Here is a 13,641-nt window from a genome sequence, read left to right on the forward strand (position 1 = left end):
TATCACGAGTCGCCGCTCGAAATTGCCTCGCGCGCGTAAGTAGAAAGAGCCGCTCGCGCGTGGCCACGCTGCGCGTCCCGGAAGTCCGGCCCGAGGAATTTCGAGTATCGATTTTCCGCCGGCGGCTGAGGACGATCGCAGGGCGGCTCGAGTGGCTACGGATGATTGCAGAGGAGAGGAGACGGCCGCCAACTCGACTCCAGCGAAATCGTATCCTTCGCTTAACCCTTAAACACTAGGATGACTGAACATTTCCCCGATGATATTCTTTTCAACTAGATTTTCCGCTAGATAGTATAGCGGTGTTCTGTTGGGATTATAATATTCATAAATATTTATAGTTCGTGTGCACTCAGGAAGAAATAATAAAAAATTATAAGGTGAAAATTCACCCGTTCAAATAAATAGAAGGTAACAAATAATAGCAATAATAATAACAAAAATAATAAATAATAGAAGGTAACAAAAACATTCATAGAGTTCAAGGGTTAATTTCAAGTGGATCTCTCGAGCGGTCGAGCGGTTTACAAGCGCGACGATACCGACGCGGCAGACAATTGCTGAGAATTGCTGAGAATTGAAAAACCGCGTGACCGCTCGGACGTGGATGGAAAAGTCGCGCGCTCGCGACTTCGCAAGCGGCGAAATGAAACGCGCGACGCGGCGCGGCGCGGTGGTTCCTCCGAGAATTTTCCCTTATTTCGGCAATAGCTAATACAACTCGCAAAGAGCAGGTCAGAGATGTTCAAGGCAGCTATAATTTCTCTCTTCCGCCGCGTACTCGGCGGAAATTCAGAGAACGGCGCTCCCAAAACAGGCAAGCTGGAGGGAGGTTAAGACTATATTCCGGAATTCACGGACTATTTGGCGGATACTTATGTGGCGCGTAGGTTCGGCCCGACTTCGGCCAAGTTTATTAGAGTTTGCAAAGCGATGCATGATAATTCGCGTCGAAATTACTGCGTTGCCGAACGTTTCGGCAGATTAATCGAACGCGAATCCGCCGGCTCCCCGGTGGCCCGCCAGCAGCGGATTGTTATTTAATAAACTCTCTCTCTCTCTCTCTCTCTCTCTCTCTATACCGAGACGCGAATGAAATAGCAATTCGCGATAGATCGCCCCGGCGATCCGCGGCGACGCACGTGACGCGCACGCTGCGCGGGTAAATAATAATTATCACCGTGCGCGAAGCGCGCACGATATGTTTTTTTAACCGAGTTTTTCGTGTCCAGCGTGTGCTCGTTTACGTTTGTTTGTGAAAGTTTCCGCGGCAGGAAGCCTCTCACTCTCGCATTCGAGGAGTTCATTAATTGGATTTCCCGCGGAAAAAAATTTATTACCGCCCCGCGCGCTTCTTTTCTCGCACACGCGCGCGCGCGCGCGCGACAAGGAACGCGCCGATCGAGATCCTCCCTCCCCCCTCTCTCTCTCTCTCTCTCTCTCTCCTTAATAACAAGCGTGCCGCGTAGAAAACGACTCGTCTAATCCACCTGCCTAATTAAACTCCCCGTACTCCGGTCGTAACATTGATTAGAATTCGACCGCTATCTTTCGGGCCGCGATGGCGGACGAGCTCGAGCCCGGCGAGTAGTAGAAAGTAGCCCGGGCATCCACTACGGCACTGAACGTGCACTCGAGTGTAAACTTCTTTACTCGACTTACTGCCGTTTCCTTCGTTTCTCCCTGTATATCCGTGGCCCGTGCCTTCACACTTGGCTGCATACGACGATAGCGAAGATAATACTCAGCCCGGTGGTCGTGGGTCACGGTGCTTCGAGCTGAAATTACTCGTAACGAGAGCCGCGGTCGAGCGAGCCGAGTCCGTGTTACACGGCGCTTTTGTAACAAAATAATCGTCGCTAAACAGACGAGAATTGCGCGCTTACCGTCGGCGCTTCGGTCGCCTTAATTGTCGAGGCTCGAATATGTACTGTATATTGGGTAAGCAAGAAAATTCGTGCCATTTTAATATATATATGCCTCAATATATGCAGAACTTTGGACAATTAGTTTCCACAAGTGTCGTGTACCGCTAAATTCTCTGTCAGATAGGCTGTTGTTTAAGCACACATAACTACACTCTTAATTGCGCGTGTGCAGTTTAACAGCGACAAAACCTAGAGACGGAAAGGGCTGCTTTTCTTGGTCACCTAATATATGTGTAAAAGTTTGGCCGTGGAAATAAAAACTTTGACAAGGTCGTCTCTTGTGTGTGTGTGTGTGTGTGTGTGTTTTTTTTGTATAGGATGTGCATTTCATTTGGCTCTCGAAGCGAGCCGAGGGAGCTCGGTTCGAGGGACTTAGCTTCTACTTTCCGGGGGGGTGACCAGCTTTCCGCGACGAATTACGGGACTAAGTCCCGACCTCGCGCTAATATCGCGAGCATGGGGGCTGGAATATTCAGGATCGTATTATATTCGGAATATATTACAACTAAAGAACGCACACAACTATGGGAAATATATTTTCATATATTCGGAATTGCACGGCGCGCGCGCGCGCGCGCAATCGCGGAGATTCAGCGTTTGATATTTCATTTTGTATGTCTCCGGGCTGTACGTATATTGGGGTTTTAGGGCATATTCGGCTTCGTAATGCAATCCTGAATATCCAGCGGGGGCGCGGGGGGGGGGGGGGGCGACATTTGTACACGACGAGCTTATAACAGTTCGGCTGGTTAAAAACGCGCGAGAATGCGAGAGCCCACGCCGCGGCGCGGTATCGCTCCAATATTCTATAAAGTAAGTCACAAAGGGGCAAGAACGCGTCGTACGATGCGAATACGCGACGCCGGCTTCTTTCTGTAGCTTTTCATCGCGCAGGAGGCAAATCGTACCGTGAAATTGCAACCTTTCTTCTAATATAAGTAAGAGAACCGCGCGCACACGAGCATTACGGGAGAGGAAATACAAACGTGAAAGTCGGATTGTTATACACACATATATACACGTATATATATATATATATATATATTTAGGATATTTCAGAAATGAGAGGACAACTCTTTAAGAGTACATTCTACTCACTGCAAGGATGAGAAAAAGTATAACCGTGAGTTCAGAAACGTTTCTTTTCCAAGTTGTAAATATTTTTTATCTACAACAGACTTTGGTAAAAAGAAACGTTTCATATCGGGGCTAAATTGTTGGAAATGATTTCCTTTCGCATCGACGTCTCATGGATTGTCGCAGACGTCCAGAAAGAAATTCCCAGAGTGTTTCGTATTTTGTCACACGAAGCGATTTCGGAGTACTTCCGCAACAGCAACACAAACGAGAGTCCCGAGATGTCCCCGTAAATAAAAATCCAAGGAATTCAAGTCGGGAGATCAAGCAGGTCAAGCAAGCGGGTTCTCCCCGGCCAATTCATCTATTGATATAATTATTATCCGGAAACTCTCGAGCGATGCGACCGAAGTGTGCTGAATGAAAAGTGTTTGCAAGTTGGAAAAGAAGCGTTCCTCTGGATTCATTTTCATTTTCAATTCTTTTTCCCATCCTTACGGTGAATAGAACGTGCTCTTAGAATTTGGTATATTTCTGAAACACCCTGTATATGTTTATGTGTGTACGTGTGTATATATATAGTGTATATGTGTATTGTAGGTGCAAACAGGCCGTGCGTGAAAATTTCGAAGGCGTTTTATGGACGTGGGCGGTATTTTTGGCTCGCGGCGGCGCGGAAACGTTTCACATCGGGACCGCAATTTAAGTTATTTCTGGAGTGTATTGTTTCAGTGCGAATTTTATTTCCACTCGTCGTAACCGCGCATACGCGCGTATTTCGGTAAGTATCTTTTGTTCCGCCGAAACCGATACCCCCGACGGGGGAAAAAAAAAACTCGATAGCTCGCCGCTCTTCCAAATGAGAAAGTTGATCCTAATCGCAAAAGTGCGCGCCCGTCCGCGGATTCGCGCAGAAAACCCACTTAATTGGCGAATCCGGCATCCGAAAAGCTCTGCTTTTATCTCCGAAAATACGCGCGCCGACCGATAATATTCCGGTAATAAAGCACACACTCGCTGGCATCATCCTTCCGCGAATTTTGCGCGATCAAAGCCGGTCGTGCATTCTCAGGCGCGCGTTGCATTCACGAAGATACGGAGACGCGCGCGCGCGCGCGCGGACGAGTAACGATGACAATTTACGGCGCGTCAAAGATAACAACAGAGTAGAAGGTGCGCGATAACCGGCAATCTTTTCATCGAGACGCGCTCGAATAATCGATGCGCTCGTATTAATGGACCGTTCCTTCCTCTCCGCGCGCGCGGCTTTATTATTCGCGCGCGCCCGCGGCTTCGCGATAATTAATCCGTGCCGAGTAGCTTTGTTCGGATTAATCTCGCTATCCTAGCGAAATAAGGAATAGTGGCTTTCCTCCGCTCTCCTCTCTCCGCTCCTCCCCTCCCCATCCCGTCCAGATGACCATTTCAAGGGATTACTCATATCCGTGCGCGTTTACACAGAGCGGAGAGATACGGAGGCGGTCTCGGCGCGGGTCGAACATTTTTGGAATCACTCCACTTCGTCCGGTATTAGGCGACCACGGAAGGAAAGGAAAAGAGGAAATCGACGACAAATATATACGACAAGGGCTACAAACGTAGGTGTTCGCAAAATTAAAGTTCCATTTGAAAAAAAATTTGACCTTCTTTTTACCTCCACCCAAAATTAAATTTTGTTTTAATCAAAGTGTGTCCCGTTCGAAACAATACGATATAAAAAAAGGGACCTCAATAACATTTAGTTTTCGAGATTTTTTGCCTGTTACATTCGAAATTTAGTACCCTGTGTGCTAAATTTCAAATGTAATAGGTCAAATATCTCGAAAACTAAACGATATCGAGGACCATTTTTTTATATTATATTATTTCGAAGGGGATAGATATATTTTGATAAAGAGAAAAAAATTAATTTCGAGTTGGTAGAAATATCAACGTTATAATAAAGGTAAAATGATTTTTTTAATGAAATTCTTATTTTTTTAATGCCTACATTTTTAACCATTGTTACGACGAATTCGCATACCCAAGGATGATCAGAATAATGGAAAAAAGACTCAGAAAAGAAAACAAATAATGCTTTAATAAAGGAAAGAAGAGGTAAACTTAGATTGTTATTTTTCGGCTAAAATCCGAGAAATTGCTTACATTAATCCTTCAATACTACCAGGGAAAATATGATGCAACGAATACGCGACGCATGTCAAATAATTTCAACGAGCGAATTACAAAGAGAGCTTGATGATTTTCAACGAAAATTGCAGGTTCACAGATGCAAAGGGACCACAATTTGAACGCCTGAATTAATGGAATTTCCCATTTCAAAGAGAAAAACGCTTCTCTTTTTCCAAGATTTTCCGTTCCTGTTGAAGATTCATTAATACAGTTTATTTCTTTTTACAGCTGTTTTAAAGCATTATCTTTTCCTTTTCTCAGTCTCTCAACAAATGGCGTGCTATACTTTCTTAACCTCAGTGCAATATCGGATGTTTAGACAATTTCAACGACTTATAATAATTAATAATATAAGGTCATTCGGCATGTTAAATAAAGAAGAAAATAATGATTCTTCCATAAGAGGTACTCGCGAAGTAACGGTCGTGTGTATATATACATGACGAATATAACGAAACGCGTACGCGTGCTCGCATTCTGGATAGGAAAAATCACGCGTTTCAAGAAAAATTTCGATATAAATGGGTTTAGAGCGAGAAGCGGTGATGGGGGGGGGGGGGCGGCAGGAAGAAGACCTCTATTCGCGCGCGAATACTGCAGCACTTTCAATTTACATACGAGATTGCGTGTAATTGAAATGGAACGTTAATTTCTATTCCGTTTTGGACCGAGAACTCCATTTTCGGTTTTAAACGGCTTCTATTCAGAACCGTGTAAAATCAATGAAAAAGCTCGGATTTTTGTTCGCAGTGTCGCGCGGCCGCTCGCGCGTCGCGCTGCGCTGCGCCGCGCCGCGCCGCGCCGCGCGCTTTGTTCGTCGCGACGCTTTAAACGTAAAGCACCGCTATGACGCTACGGCGGCGCTAGCGAAAACGTTTACGCCGGTATACCAAAATATAGAAAACGCGTTCCAATACCGCTCGTGTGTGTGTGTGTGTGTGTGTATGTGTATCGGTGAGTCGTGCGCAAACGGTCGGCCGCAACGCGACGCATGAGAGTTTATGTCTGACTTTAACGAGTGCAAATATCGCGAATCGGTTTTAGACCAGAGGTGGTCAACCAGCGCTCGACCGCTCCGATCGCACATCGCACGCGGATTCTCCCTTTTTTCGCCTCTTTTTTTGTTACGTACTTCAAGGCCGCTCTACGCAATTTAAAGTTCGCCGGACAATTCTCCGACTGCGGCTGCGGCGGCGCGACTGTGCGCGAGCTGATAGAAACAACGTGATTGAAACTGAAAATCTGTTCCTTCTAAACGCGACGACCGTTGCGACGCGTTCGCACAAAACTCGCCCCCCCCCCCTCCCGCTGCGCTACATTAACAGGCAAATAGATATTTTATCGGGGGCGACGTACGCAACGGAGACACACTCGCCGCTGCAAACCAATAAACAGCGCATCTTCCACTTGTCCCCCTTCCCCCGCCCTTCCCCAGCCATCCGAGGCGAATAATTTAATTAATCTCGCGGAAAGTGGGTTAATAACGCGGGCATTATTTGATTAAATAAGTTCGCCTAAGTGAATGAATGAATTCCGATGTAATTGTTTGCAGGCCGTCCGGCTTTTCGAAAACATATTCGCTTAATAACGGACACGAATGCTCCCCGCGCGCGAGAGAGGAAGAAACGGAAAACAATTTATCTGATACGTCCCTCGGCGGGGGCGAGGGGAGGCAGTCGTTTCCTTCGAGGGGAGAATCGCGATCCGCGCGATGCGCGCAAAAATATCGTCGCGAGATAAATGCGAGCGGACTTATCTGCAAGATATTTCGTAGAATCGCCGCGCGCGCGCGCGCTGCGTGAAAATGAATCTTCATTAAGAGTTACGCGATGTCGCGAACAGCTATCCGGCGCGGTGACGTCAGAAGCGGCGAGAAATTTCGAAGAGATACACGCGAATAGCTGGCGCTATTTAAGGCGACGGATAAATGACTTTTCGTCAGTAGAATTGTGTCAGTTCGAAAAGACGAATTTATATATGGCGTCTAGGGCTTTCTTGTAACCAGCCCGATAGGTTACAATAATAGTAGAACGGAGGTATAATAATAGTACGATGTGACGATTTCCATATTAAAGATATTGAGATCATCGTGAGCGGAACTTCACCCCAGAGAACCTTGTTTTCGTCTTGTCAAATGTCAAATTATACCCCCGCTCTGCAAACGATAACTTCTCTCCACTTTTCGTCCATTAATAATAATAATAATAATAATAATAAAATGTTTGTCCAATAATAATAAAATATTCAATAATAATAAAACCTTCGATCAGTTTGACTCTTTTTTATTTCTAAAATAAAACATACGCCGGGGTGAAACTTCAGCCATGATGGCGTGATTTTCTTTGATGGTAGCTTTTAAGGATTAACGTTGTCGGATACCTCGATCGTCCGCGTCTTGGAAGCGACAGGATAATCGAGAACGTCGCGGACGCATACGCGGCATTTTTCCAGCGAGTGCGCGTCGTCCGTTTTGGCGCTTTTTAATCGATAACGTTGCGCTGCTAGCGCTATACTAGAGACTAAAGGCCGTCGATGTACACACAATCAACGGAAGTGCGGTCAGAGCGTTTCCGAGTGAAAGGGAGTGCGCGCAGTAGGTACGTAGGTACGTGCAGTCTTTCATATATCGATATGCGAAGTGCATCGTTCGCGGAGCAAGCGGCTCGTTGCTCGCCTAAAGATGGGCTCTCCTCGATCGACGCGGCCTACGTGGCCCCGTTCGTTCATGGCGAATATGAGAATAAAAGATCGGGCGAAGATACACTGCGCGAACAATGGTATTATCGTAACCGGGGATCGTATCAACGACGTGTCGAAGCGGCGAGCAAAGCGCGTTATTAGAGAGGAAAAAGCGGCTACTGTTTACCGCAAGTTTAATCACTTTCGACGTTGACCGTATCTTCTTCTTGTTGTTCCAACGAGAAGATTGTTAGTAGCAGTTATGCCGCTACGGCTGCGTTCCAAAATAGTGCCGACAGTCCCGAAATTGATGGAAAAAAATTAAGAGAGACGTATTCTCTCTCTCGCTCTCTCTCTCTCTCTCTCTCTCTCTCTCTCTCTCTCTCTCTCTCTCTCTCTCTCTCTGCAGGTCAAAATATGGAAATTTTCTTTTCATTTTTGGTGCGAAAAATTTTCCAAGAAATTTCCAAGGGTGGTTTTTAAGGAGAGATCTACATTCTTTTATACGTAAAGCTTATGTGTAATTGCAAAAAATGTCAAATACATTAACATTTCTCGATATAATTTTTCTTGTACGACCAACTGTTTATGAGATAATCAGCCTACAAATGAACACCTCCTGATACAGGCTAGTTGCAAGCTGTGAGATGCGAAAATATTGAATACTCCAATAAATCAATGGATAATTCGACAATCTAACGTAGACTGTGAATGAGTAAATGAGTAGAAAAGGCAAGACATTTTTATCCTCACAGTCTTTCTCTTTTTATATTTTACTCTGACGTTCAAAGTCTCGATACTCTTGAAAAAGTTGCTAAAAGAGAGGAGCTGCGGAGGCAAGGATGATAGGTTCCGTGTCCAATAATGCCGTTTATATCAATAGCGATTTAAATTCGAATATCAACAACGTTCGATAACAAAGCTTAGCAAGAATAAAAAGAAAGTGTTGACAGATATAAACAAGATCGTATTCGCGACCCGAGAAGTATCGCCTGACATCAGACATCAATACGCGCGAGGTTCGCGTTACGTTCTAAACGCCGCGGCGCTCATAATTGCGTGATTCTACTCAGATTCTTTCTCGATCGAGAGCGCAATTAATCCACGCGATCAAGGAGACCGTTATTCGGCTGTTTCTCATATGAGATAATTCGACAAACACACGGACGTGAGTGTCGGCAAATAATCACGGTGGACTCACAAAGAGCTAATAATAAATATTTGTCAAATAATGAGAGACGGGCTTGTGAGCGCCGGGCTAAGTTTCGGACTCGTTCCCGCTAAGTTTATCAAATTTCCGTCAGAAACGGAAACCTGCAGCGCGATAAATAATTTGACACACCTCGGAGATGTATGATGTATCCACTGGCCGCCTCCCGGCAGAGAGAGAGAGAGAGAGAGAGAGAGAGAGAGAGAGGCTCCTCCGTCTTGGCTTCCCGATCCGCCATCTTGGCCGCTCCGCTCTGCGACTGTGCTGACACTAACACCGACATGCACTCGCGCGCAGGTACGATTCGACTAATGATACACGCGCTAAATAGCTCGATGCCGCGACGAGAGTCCGCTTAACGCTCGCCGCGTCTCGCTAATTTGCTATTTACAAAACGCAACCGATTGCGGGCAGCAAATTAAACAAATTACACGGCCGACAGCGGGCCAATGAGACGAACTAACGAATATATTCACGGCGAATTGCACTTACTCGCCGTATCTTTGCCGATGGATGGGAGGCCGAGTCGAGCGTGGGAAAAATGCGTCGTTGCGAGGCAATCAGCGGGAGGTCAACGTGTCAAGTATTTCAACTTCTCGCCCGGGGCGAGACGTTTTTTCCAATCAGCCGAGGAGAACGACAGATAACGCGTAGCCGACGGGCGCGTACGTGGACGTCGCACACGAAAACGCTCGCAACGCAATAAACGCTCGCAAAAAGTACGCGACGCGCGGCGAAGGTACGTTTGACCGTCCCGGAGCTTCGGATTGTTTTCATGTTGTGCGACCCATCGGTCGGTGTACGAGATTGACGAGCGACCACGATTGACAACGGAGAAGGGGGCGGGGGAGGGGGTGGGGGGTGGAGGAGGATAAGTTTACTCTTCTTGCCGATTGTTTTGCTACTGTCACGCGCGTCGCGATACTCCTCGCCGCGCGACCGCGGGTGTGTTAAGGCCGGTTTATACCGGAAAAACAATGGCAACAACGCGCGGATAACGGGGAGGTTAATAACGGAAACGTTCTCGGCGCAAAGCCGTGTTCTCTCTGCGGAATAATAACTCGTCGGGGACGATTGTTTTCAGCAATCTCAGATCGTTCGCTCCACAATGCTTGATAACGCAGTACGCCGCGAGCGCACGTTATCGTATTAGCATATGTTATTGCCGCTGCAATACGTTACGGTCCTTACGTCCTTGCGGTTACGGTACGCGGAGCGTAAGACCCGACGGCTCTCTTTGTAACATCAGGCAAGCGAAGAAGTCCTGTCGCTCGCGCGTGAGTCACAGTTTGAATAAACGTTTGTGCAACTCGTTATCTGCTGGTATTGTTAACCGAGTCCTGATTTAATTTACTGATGAGACCTTCTTAAATTAAATGTTTGCGCAATTAAATAGCTTTTGGCATGTTACAAACGTGAGGAATAGGAGAACAAATTTCACAACAATTTAGTGATTTTAAGGTGGTACTTGCAAGTGGTGCCGACAAATAGAAATTGTTTTATTTAAATAAAATTTAAATTATATTATCTAAGTAAAAAACACAAACATTTCTATTTATATACACCCGAAGAAGCGGCAAAACTGACTTCCGTCGCCTGATATATTTCGTTGGCATCGCGTTTCTCAGCATTAGCTTCTCCGATCGAATCGCACCTACCTGAGTACGGCAGTGCTGCAAGTTAGTGGCCATGACAGAGCAATTGAGAGCTGAATATGCCGGATCGAGAAGCCAGAAGGACGAAGGATGGGGGATGCGAGCGGCGATACATCGTATTACGTGTGGTGCATTGTTAATATATCGACGCGTAAACGTTTACCTCGCGTTTATATTCGCGCGTTTGTCGCGGTGAAGAGGAGATAAAGAGATTCAGCGTGTAAAAGTTCAATAGGTTTGATTTGCCCGTTAATCCCATCGCTCGCTAATGTTAATTACTTAATACGCGCTTATTCCGTATATATTTAATTTGCAGCTAAATGAGTCGCATAATTAACGTATTACCGTATTGTTAAATTAAGATTAGAGATTCATACGTTACTGAGGCTGAAATTATTTCCATAATTTACAATAAAACATACATGCGGCGAAATATCGAAGTGATGAAATATTAAATAATTGTGAAGCGAGTCCTTTTTAGGACTCAACGTGCTGGAAAAACGGCGATAAGTAACTTTCTGTTCGTATCAGCGAGGCGGAGAAATAAAGTGTACACTGCTGTATCTCGAGATTCCCGATTGGTCCTTCAAGTTCAACGGGATTTGCAGGGTTAAGGGGATACCGAAGTGGATAACAAGCTCCAAAAGCGTCGGCAGCACGGAAACGATGGTCGAAACGTTATGTTTCAGATAAATGCACGATCGCGCTGCCCTTTTCGTTTCTTATTATTTTTTTATGCGTACAGATCTCGTACAAATGAGGATCGCTTCGTTTTTTACCGTATTTAGCGGAAAGCACAATCACGCGCACATGCAGAAATCCCTCTGCCGACTCTCTCGCAGTATTTTTGAGCTTGTAAATTTGATCGCAAAGGTACAGCGATATTCTTCGAAATTTTCCTGAACGCGCAGCGCGCAAACACACGTTCGGTACGTGGAAACTGCAAAATTTTTTTGCATCAGACAAATATTTGCGCTGACTGACATCTCGAAGGGTCAGGGTTTTGAAATCTGCATCGTTCTCGTCGCATATCGAGCGCATACTCCGATCGTTGCACGCACTCTTACGCACTCATACTGTAAATAATTTGGCCGGTGCGTCGTAAACTTTGCAGAAAAAAAGTGTCACCACTCCGTCGGTGAAGGTTCTCAAAAAGTAAAACGTAAAGAAAACATTCCCTCGGTGTGAAAACAAAATCAAGACTCGGGGACAGTAAGCGAGTCGCGAGGATAAGGAAAGGCGCGATAATTTCCAAAGCTTTCTCCCTTTTCCGCGTCTCCCCCGCCCGCGTTCCGATATTACCGATCCACGGTGCTGATTTTATTTTCAGAACTGTAAACACCTTCTGGAGACGCAGCCGTTGGCAAATTGATCGAACGAACCGCGCCAGCTCTGCGATGCCGATCGTAACTTCGCCGGCGGGGAGGAAACAAGTGAGATAAAAGTGGCGGGATTAGGAGGGGACATTCAACGGCCGTTATAATTCAAGCTCTGTCTGTGTCGGCGTTATGTCTGTGAGTAATGCGCATTCCGCGTTCTGCATAATTCGGTCGTTTCAAGTGGCCGACATCGTCGCTTCGGATAGATCTCGATGCGGCAAATAGTTAATATTTCCTTTATCCGCGCGGCGATGCCAAACGCAGCAGCAGCGGGCGAGGACGCAACGGGGGGATTAAGCCGAATTATGCGCGCGTATCTGTCGTTCCGACTTAATTAAGTTTACTCTGCGCGAATCGCGGGACCGCAATTTTGCGCGATATTTCGCTCCGATACATAGTTGACGTGGCTCGTCGAACGTATACGAAGTTACGACGTGCAAAAGTATTTAGGCAAATTGCCGTCCGTCAAAGTGAGGTTGCGAAGATTCCATTAATTCCGCGATATATGGTCGGCGCGTGCTTATGAAAAGCTGTAACTATACATATTAATCATGCATAGCACGCGGGATTGTGGGCGCGCACCGTGCGCACTATTTTTAAAAGGCCGTATTCAGAGGGGAAACGCGAGGGGAAACGCGCGCACGTTTCGCGCGCGCTCGCGTGCGTTTGATGGTTATTGTCTTCCGCAGTAATGCATTTATTTAATGTCGTTAAACTATTTTAATGTGGGACGCGGTATCTCCCGATATCGCGTATTTGCTCGCCGCATTGGCGGCCGGCTTAATTCCTCGGGCGCTTTCGCGCACAAAAATCGACGGTAATTATTGTCAATTAGCCCATTATTCATATTTACGGTATAAACCGGCTATTTATTGAAGTTTGTTCATCATTAATTTATGGGCACGAGTTATTGTGTTATACACACATAGATACTTAGATACACTTAGGCACACAGCCAGCCAGCCAGCCACCCACCCACACACACACACATACACACACATAAAAAAAACATGTGTAACGTTGAGCTAGCGCGCGTCTAAAAAGCCAGCGCGCGCGGCTTTAACGTAGCATTCGCACACACGCCGTATTTTTTGCGATGGGCGAAATTAACAAGGCGGTGCGCTTTATATGTACACGTACGAAATGTGCGCGCATCGCCGAAATATATAACACGTGCCGATAACAATTGATTTGAAATCTAGATTATGAAGACCGTAACGCGCGCGGGCGCGCGAGTGTCGCTCGCGGTTGCGCTTCTTTTCTCCACAATTGAAAATCACAGATACCGCGTAGCAGGTCGCGAGATAAACGCCAGCCAAAGAAAACGTTCATTACGCCCGATTTAATCGGGCCGCGCGTGTAAAAAGGGTCGACCGGGGTCGACGTGCGGTTAATTTCTCGGTTTTACATTTAAAATTTACGAAGGATAAATTTCATCGAGGCTAAACAGCATATATTTATGATTCATCCTCCCGTTCCTTCATTATGCCTTTAATGTTTATTAGCATTGTACGATCGATGGGGAGTAAATGCGCCCCCGA

At 46.2% G+C, this 13,641-nt stretch overlaps 1 protein-coding gene across 2 annotated transcripts in view; it reads right to left on the bottom strand.

Moving 5' to 3' along the window:
- LOC105191903 (uncharacterized) overlaps positions 1-13,641 on the bottom strand; it is a 193,197-nt gene that overhangs the window by 117,351 nt on the left and 62,205 nt on the right. The window lies entirely within an intron of this gene.

Source organism: Harpegnathos saltator, unplaced genomic scaffold (genome assembly GCF_003227715.2).
Source record: "Harpegnathos saltator strain DR-91 unplaced genomic scaffold, Hsal_v8.6 scaffold71, whole genome shotgun sequence".
In the NCBI taxonomy this organism is placed as follows: domain Eukaryota; kingdom Metazoa; phylum Arthropoda; class Insecta; order Hymenoptera; family Formicidae; genus Harpegnathos; species Harpegnathos saltator.